Genomic DNA, 8,024 nt, shown 5'->3' with positions numbered 1-8,024 from the left:
GGGTGGGGGAAGGCGAGCGACTGCAGTGGGGGAAGAATTCAGCACGCCGATGCGGAGATAATTGGGTGAATACATTTCGGCCCTTCGTACCGCGGATATATATTCTTCAGCAGGGCCTTCGTGCATTATGCACGCGCGCGCTAGGAATGTGCGCGTACACGTGCATGCGGAGTCGGGGGCGGCGGAGTCACGTGTACAGGCATTGGGACGTATATACGAATTTTGTAACGGATAGATGGGTTTGTAGGGAACCTGTGCCTTTTGCTATTGAACCTGTGCGAGAGTGAAGATAGTAAAAAAGAGTGAAGATTTTTGGGGCTATGATGATCGAGGGTTTTGGAAATTGAATTTTTTTTCATTTTATCCACAGATTTATCGAACGAAGGGATTCTTTGTTTGTGTCTTTTTTTAGATTAGTCGAGATCTTTGGCATCTGAGATTTTGTTAGAGGAGAAAAATTTGGGACGAAGATTACGAGATAGAGGATACGTATCTGTTGTATTTTACGAATCAAACTGAAAGTACGATTTAGAAAGCTGAGAAGAATTTTATGTGTCTGAATGAAACATCTGACTATGATATTATTCGGAAAGGTTTCGATATTTCCAGTTACCGTTCTATCCTATATTTCGAGTTCGTTTTATGATTCTTGTTATTTTCCAAATGACAAGCAAAATATTCGCTGCGCGCAAAGATACCGAAGATCGTCATTTTCGCGTAAAGTGTGGCGTGTTTTGAACAGATTTAATCATCCGAACGGGTGCTATGTAAAGGGTTTTCGTTTTGTTGCTCTCATTGGGCCACGTTATTACTCGTTTTCGCGTCCCGTTAACGCACGGAACGGTTTATTAAAATATCACCGTTAAACAGGCACGTTCGTAATTACATTAAGGATACTTTTTCGAGTCGCGTTGCGCTTGTCACCGGCGCTGGGAAAAATAGCGGCGACGTTCGTTATGTGACAGATGACAAATGCGCTTCAAAACATCCAGCGAATTTAAATGCATCGTGACGTTTTAACATTTCGAAACAGCCGACTGAAAAACAAAAAAAAAAAAGAAAAAATGAAAAAAATATATAAAAAGAAACACGTCGATACTTATGCCCCGTCGAAACGTCGTTCGAAAGCATAATACACTTCATTAGTTGATGTAGTCAAAATATTTGTCGTCAATAGAAAGGACCGTGATTGACATAAATGGAACTATAATTCCGAATGGTCCGGTTACGATTGGTTGAAACGTACGATATTTGTTCAGACCGTTTAACGAAATTCCAAAATGAGAACTAAAAAGGTTGACTGCAGATTCGTCTACGATCTGTTGGACCTGTTGTCCACAAATAAATATAACGTTATCTTCGTGGTAACGTCCAACAGTATTTTAAGATTATTTCAATAATACTAATCACAATAATATCAGGTTTCATCAACGAAAATATTTCGAAAAATGTCACAATTTCTTTTATACCAAGGCAACAACATTGTGCCAAAGATCATATATAAGAAAATAACTCAATTTACTTTCGATCCGAGTAACGTCCATTCAACGATCTCGACCGCGAAACCCTTTCATCTCTAAACACCATCCGCTACTATACAACGATCGAGGTAATACTCTTCGAGCCATCCAGAGAAGCTTTGCGAGGGAAAGAAGGGGCAGTTTCGCCGAGGTTGGCACGAACGGAACGACGGCCGGCTGTGATTTAAAAAAGCGAACGGTATTAAGGAGAGTTCCGTGGAGAGGACTCGTTGCCGGGCTGCCATTGTCCGCTCCTCGATTGCCCATTAACCGCTCAACCAATGTTCCACGAACAACGGTTCGACCTCTCGATCGTCGTGCGCCTTTCGTCTAACAGCGTTTTGCTAGTTCACGTGCATCGTTTAACGTCATATCCCGACGGATATTATGACGTCTGCGCCGGCAGCACCACCTCCCGTTGTCCTGGCCGCCAACGTAATTCGAAGCGAGTCAGCGAGAGTCCGGGTTCATACAGTGGACGGTCGCGATAACGCGGTTCCTGGATCTGCGCCAATTGTCAGATTCACCGTATCCATTCTCCTCGTCCCTGTGACGGGCCACACGGTGCGTTTCGCTCGGGGGTGAAAGTGTGAATGACGAGAAACGCGGGGTGAATGAACTTTTGCCGAGGACGATGGGAGAGAATGAACGGTCAACTATTCGACCGTCATCGAATGACGGACTTTCAGATAGGCAAATGTAACTGGTATAGATTGCGTTAGGTTGGTCGGTCATTTGGAAGGAATTATATCTGCATACTTTTGCTAGGTAGGCTTCGATCGTAGATCTTTAAAAGATTGATAAATCTTGTTAGTTGTTTTAAATTAAAAATGTATTTTAGATTAATAATAATATAATTTGGAGGTAATTATATTTGCGTCGCGTAGATAATTATATTTGTAATATCTAGCCGTCAGATACCAGGATACTTATATACCGTTCGAACGTTACCAATTACAAGACGCAACAGGAAATTAATAAAAACATCCGTTTCTATAAATTACGGGCACGCGAACGCCGTTTGAGCAAACGAAGCGGGCCGTTCAATCACAGAGCAAACGAGGCGTCAACAGGCACCGTCCGTAAGAGGCACTCAAAGGACGCCCGCCGCGTTTCCGCGACAACGTGGACACACATCCAGCCGACATATTTACTCTGTCTCTTGTTTCCCTTCGCGAAATAAAGCGAGCCAGTTCCCTTTAATAAGCAGTCGTTGCACGTTTACGGCCTACGGCTGTCAGATTTCATGGCTGCTAGAGAATCGGCGAGGCAAGAAATAACGAGAAAAAGTGGGGAAAAAGGGCAACATAGGTTCGCGTTGTAACGCGCATTCGCCCTTCTACAGATAGCGATAGACTCGAGACGCCACAAAACTCATTTATCGTGTTCGAAGTTTATGGTAAAATAAGGTTGTTTGAAATGTATGCAGACTAATGAATATTGCTTTGTATCTTGATTGTTGCCTTCGATGTTTGACAGATTATTCGAATAAGTTTATCCATCAAAAGAATCTGATTATCCAACGATTAATTACGAATCCTTATCAATACGAATATCTGAAACCGAATGATCGTGCATCCTCCTCTACGTAATTTAAAACATTCAGAAGCATTCCAAATGCTTGCAATGGTTCAAGAACTCGGGGGGCATCGAACGTCCACCGCTAGCTGGAACAATTCCGAGATCCTAAACATCGACTGGCGTGCTCACTGGCATGGCTGGAGAAATCAGTCCGTGCAGTCTCTCCACCCTCGTATTCCCTGTGGCGCGATATTACGACCAGGGGTTGACCATGGCCATGCGTTTGCAGGCTCATCCATTCTGCTCCAGTCTGTCGCCCCGAACGAATCCACCGTTCCAGAGATAAAGTTGGGAAAACCTTATCGTTGGGCACGCAACGTGTGCTCGCGCGAGTAAAATCGTGTTAGCGCGTTTGCTTCCCTGTCGAAATAACGGTATGCTTTCTGTATGCATAAAGTATTTGGAATTTTTCCCCTGCTTTTCTGTTGCTGAATTTCAAGGAACAAATTTGTGTGACTCGAAAATTTTAAAAGTTATTTAAGATTTAAAGGTTAATTAGTATTGTATAATGTAATATAACTTTAATATAGTATTGTATAACGTATATGTACATATATACTTACGATCTCATGTTGTAACTGTAGGCGCATATACGTAATACGTGGGAGTAATCGTTTTCTTGTATTATCAAGATTGGCCATGGATACTATCCAGCTCCTTTACACAGGCTCTAGAATCATAATCATAATACAATTTCACATTTCGTAGTTTATAGCATTCTAAGTAGCGAACAATGGATAGTTACATAAGCGTTTATTTATTCAATCATCGTTTACAAACGTTTCAGTCGTTTTCTTTATCTTTCATTCTCCTTCGTTCCTTTATACCGATTCAATTTATCCATTTCCTGGGCGCGCCATATATTCAACGAAATACTCTACTTCTCTTTTGGCAAGCATATCGTAGAATCTTGATCATAAACGAAACACAGTAAGCGTATTTGTAGATGGACCATCTCGAGGCTGTTGGCGGGACAATTTGAACGTGGAAAGTCATGCTCGTTGGGACAGTTCGCGTTACCGTTGGATTTGTTCCGTTGATAACGTGTCTGGCGATCGGTGGTTTTCGTCATATATATATTTTTTCATGTTTGTCGCGTGTTCGAGCAAACAGCCGGTGTCAAGTGTCTCTGTTCCCCATATCGCAAGCTCGTATACGCCAGCGAGTAGCGCGGGCAAAAAAAAAACACGGCGTCGCGCGTCGTCGTGAAAACGATGTACCCTTGTTTCGAGTACACGCCCGACGGCCTGTATGGGTCGCGTCAGCACTTCAGAAATGCAAACGTCATTGTCACGAGAGATTTAATACGTTCCAGCGGGCGAAACTGGCGAGCAACGCGCGGGTTTCGTGTCATGTGACGAACGAAAGGAACGTTGGCATATCTAGCGATGGTGTGTTCATGGCGAAATATTTATTTATTTGCCAACGCATATCAGTTCGTTATTCATTGTGAATACGTTACGTTGCAATGTATTTTTGCATTTCTGTTTCTGCAAATAGAAAAGAAAATTTATTTGTTTGCTATTTTGAAAGTTATTTGGCCTCGACTGAAACTTTGATACTGTCGAACTAAACGAAGAACAAATCTAACCTCAAAAAATTAAATTTATCTCATAAACAATTTACTAAAGTATTATTAGCAGAATGAAACTAACCTCTCTTCTCTTGCGATTGGCAATTTTATTTCTCATTACACGATGAAATACCATGAATCAGTGATGTGTATTCCTTTCGCTTTGAAATTGCTATGCACATCGTTGTCGCGGCCTGCTGGTAGTGGCGATAAGGGTGTAAGTGACGATAAAAATAACCTTACTTCCCACTTGTCCGCTTTCCTTTTATGCAACGCTAATGACACCACTAAGCGTTCGGTCGGTGACTCGCGAGTAACTGGTCGCGCGGGCCTGGATCTCCAAAGAGGGTCGAAGCCTTTAAGGAAATTAGTTTGAAATTGAATTAAAAAACTTAAGAAGATTGGACGCCGGACAATATCCATGCATATAGAACGGTTTAAGGAAATTAGTTTAAAATTGAATTAAGAGCACCGGGGGAAATTCAAAAGGCGCGAGCCAGCTTTACGAGCGAAATCGTGCCTCGTGGATCTCGATTGTTCTCGCGTGACCGTCGCGTGCTGCTAAAAAGATACGTGCCAAAGTTTATGACCATGGTACAAGTTAAGTGAAAAATCTTTTACTTATGGTTACATTCAAATTTCTTTTTTTTTTTTACCGAAGATTTTTGTTCGTTTCAGTTAGAAATATAATCAAATTCTTCTCGTTCCTAATTTGAATAGTAAAATTTATACGTACCTTTATCTTTATTCTCGTTATGAAAATGAATTATTATAAGCTATATTTATATCTCTACCACGTGGAAAAAACGTTTCTCTTAAATGCTGGAACAGGTTAATCCTTTTCATGTTAACGGCGCTACCTTCTCTTTTAATTCTGCCGTTTTCGTGTTGTAATGGTTACAGGAAGCGTCATAAAGGATGCAGATGCCTTCTTCTGCCTTTTCATTCCATCGTGTTCTCGTATTAAGGATTAAAAGCGTCTGCGACGTTACAGAATGAAAATATAGGAAAATGTAGGAAAAGTAAAGGAATTTCTAAAAGCTACAGAAGGGAGATAGCTGTATTATTGAAAAGGTAAATTTTACGAATTCAAAAGTCCTCGACAATTAATCCCTGTTATAAAACATTAGCTTAAGAATACACATACGCGTCTAATTCTTTTTTTCCGCTATATTACGCCAAAACATCTCTCACACTTTCCTCCATTTATCATCAACTATGAGTCGTAAAAATAAAAGGTCCAATATACGAACTTTCATTTTTCATATGTTTTCATTTTCTTCCAATAAATTCCACATACACACGAAACTAATACGTGCGAACCATACTCGAACCACGTTATACCGGCGACTGTACTTGTTCGACGACCGGGTAAACCGATAGTAGGTATCGATCTTACGTGTTGTAATTCATCATAGAGTAATTGAACGGTTACAATTCATCCAACTTCGCTGTATTACAGGAGCGACGCCGACATATACATTTGAGGATCAGTTTACCTAAATCCAGGGAATCAACGCTCTCACACACTCGCGCACACTCCTCTACCATAGGTATACGTATCGATTTCTCGATGGATGTACGCGTTTACGATCTAGTCCGCACCAAGTCGTGTTCTTTGTTCCGGTATCCTTCGATGTTTCATTTCATGACTGCCGAGAAAGTGTGTAATCATTAACGACGACGAGGTTAGAAAATCCGAAATGAAGTGCATGGAAACGCGGCCCGCCTATGCTCTGCGAATTTCGCTGTGCAAACGTTCTCTGACAAAGGGCGAGTTAACGGTAGTTCAACGAAGGAAGTGGGGTATGAGTTAAAATCACAAACGCCACGGGCAGTCGGCTGGTTTCTCGCAAAACAAGCAGAAATTTCGTATAATGCCCGCAGCGGGAGGGCACAGCCTAGGCGGGTTCGAAATGCAAGAAACGCGCCGTCAAAGCGGCCCACCGCTTGTCGTCTTCAAACGCGTGCTATCGTTCCTCGATCTGTTCGTCGTTCGTGCTCGATAAAACTCGGGTATTCGCGAATGAACCCCTTCCCCCACTCCGCTTCCGCGGCCGCTCACGTGCGCTCAAGATGGCGCACAGTCGCGATCGTGTAAGTGTAAGCGATGTAAGTACACATAGCGTATACGGACGGAAATTCCACCGGTATGGTAAACAAGGGAAGCTCGCGCGCTTGTCCGGATGTCCCAAAGGCGGAGAAGTGCCTACCGAGCAGATAAGGAGAACAAATGAGTGCTTATGGCAGAAGGACGATATCTTCATCGTCGCGGGGCTGCCAGTAGTCGCGGCGGCCTCTCAAAGCGGCCAGAACTAAAGGACTAAGGAGATGCGCGACGATAAGGAGAGAGGAAGGAGAGGAAGAGGGAGATTCAAAGACATCCAACGTGCCGTGAGCGCAGACGACCGTAAGAAGCTAGCTGGCTGAAAGAAAGAAGGGAAGAAGGAAAGAAGGAAGAAAGGAAGGAAGAAAGGAAGGAAGGAAGGAAGGAAGGAAGGAAGGCAGGAAGGAAGGAAGGAAGGAAGAAAAGAAGGAAAGAAGGAAGGAAGAATCTAAGCTGTGGAACAGCAGGGGCCGACGTTTTCTGTTTAAGCGACATCAAAGGCCCTGTCGCGAATTTTCCTTTCGCCGTACCTATACCCCCTGCACCTTCCGTTTCGGGTCATAGCGTACTTTGCGTGCCTCTCTACAGGGTGTCCGCAATATATGGGAACTCGTATGTAAGATTGACGAGATGAGAATGATAATGGCACGAGGATTTCTCTTTGTTACAGTCATTATAATTTGATATCGAGATATAGTATTTTCTTTACGGTTTAGCCCACTAATCGATAGTCGAGATGTTTTTCCTGAATGTGGCCGCAAATGTGCTTTATTAGTTCGTTCGAATATCGTCATAGATTTGCTTTTAATATAGGTTATTTTTAGAAAATTGTTAGATATCTGACAACCAAGTGTATCTAATACAAAAAAAAGGCACTGCCCAAAAATGCATCGGTCGATGAAGCATTAAGAAACACCCCATATACACGGTAAAACGGCGGAGCCGGGTAGTTGCAGAGACGGTGGTTGGAAGCAGCGGGCGAAGAATGGCGAGCGAGCCGAGTGGCAGCGGGGGTCGCCACCACTAAAAGGGTAAACGTTGTAGGCTGCCGTGGCAGATTTCGGCTAAAACAACTTCTCCATCCATCTAGCCCCGTCCCTTCTTCGTAACTCTCGCCCATCGACGCGTCTCCATTCCGTTCATCGTGTATATGCGTGCGTCCGCGCGCGCGCACGATTGTTCGTCAGTATCAACGACCAGCAGGATGTACCGAAGGGGATAATTAAACTTCCCAGCGAGCGAG

Source organism: Bombus impatiens, unplaced genomic scaffold (assembly GCF_000188095.3).
Source record: "Bombus impatiens unplaced genomic scaffold, BIMP_2.2 scf_0023, whole genome shotgun sequence".
Taxonomy (NCBI): domain Eukaryota; kingdom Metazoa; phylum Arthropoda; class Insecta; order Hymenoptera; family Apidae; genus Bombus; species Bombus impatiens.
Note: the sequence above shows the minus strand (reverse complement) of the source record.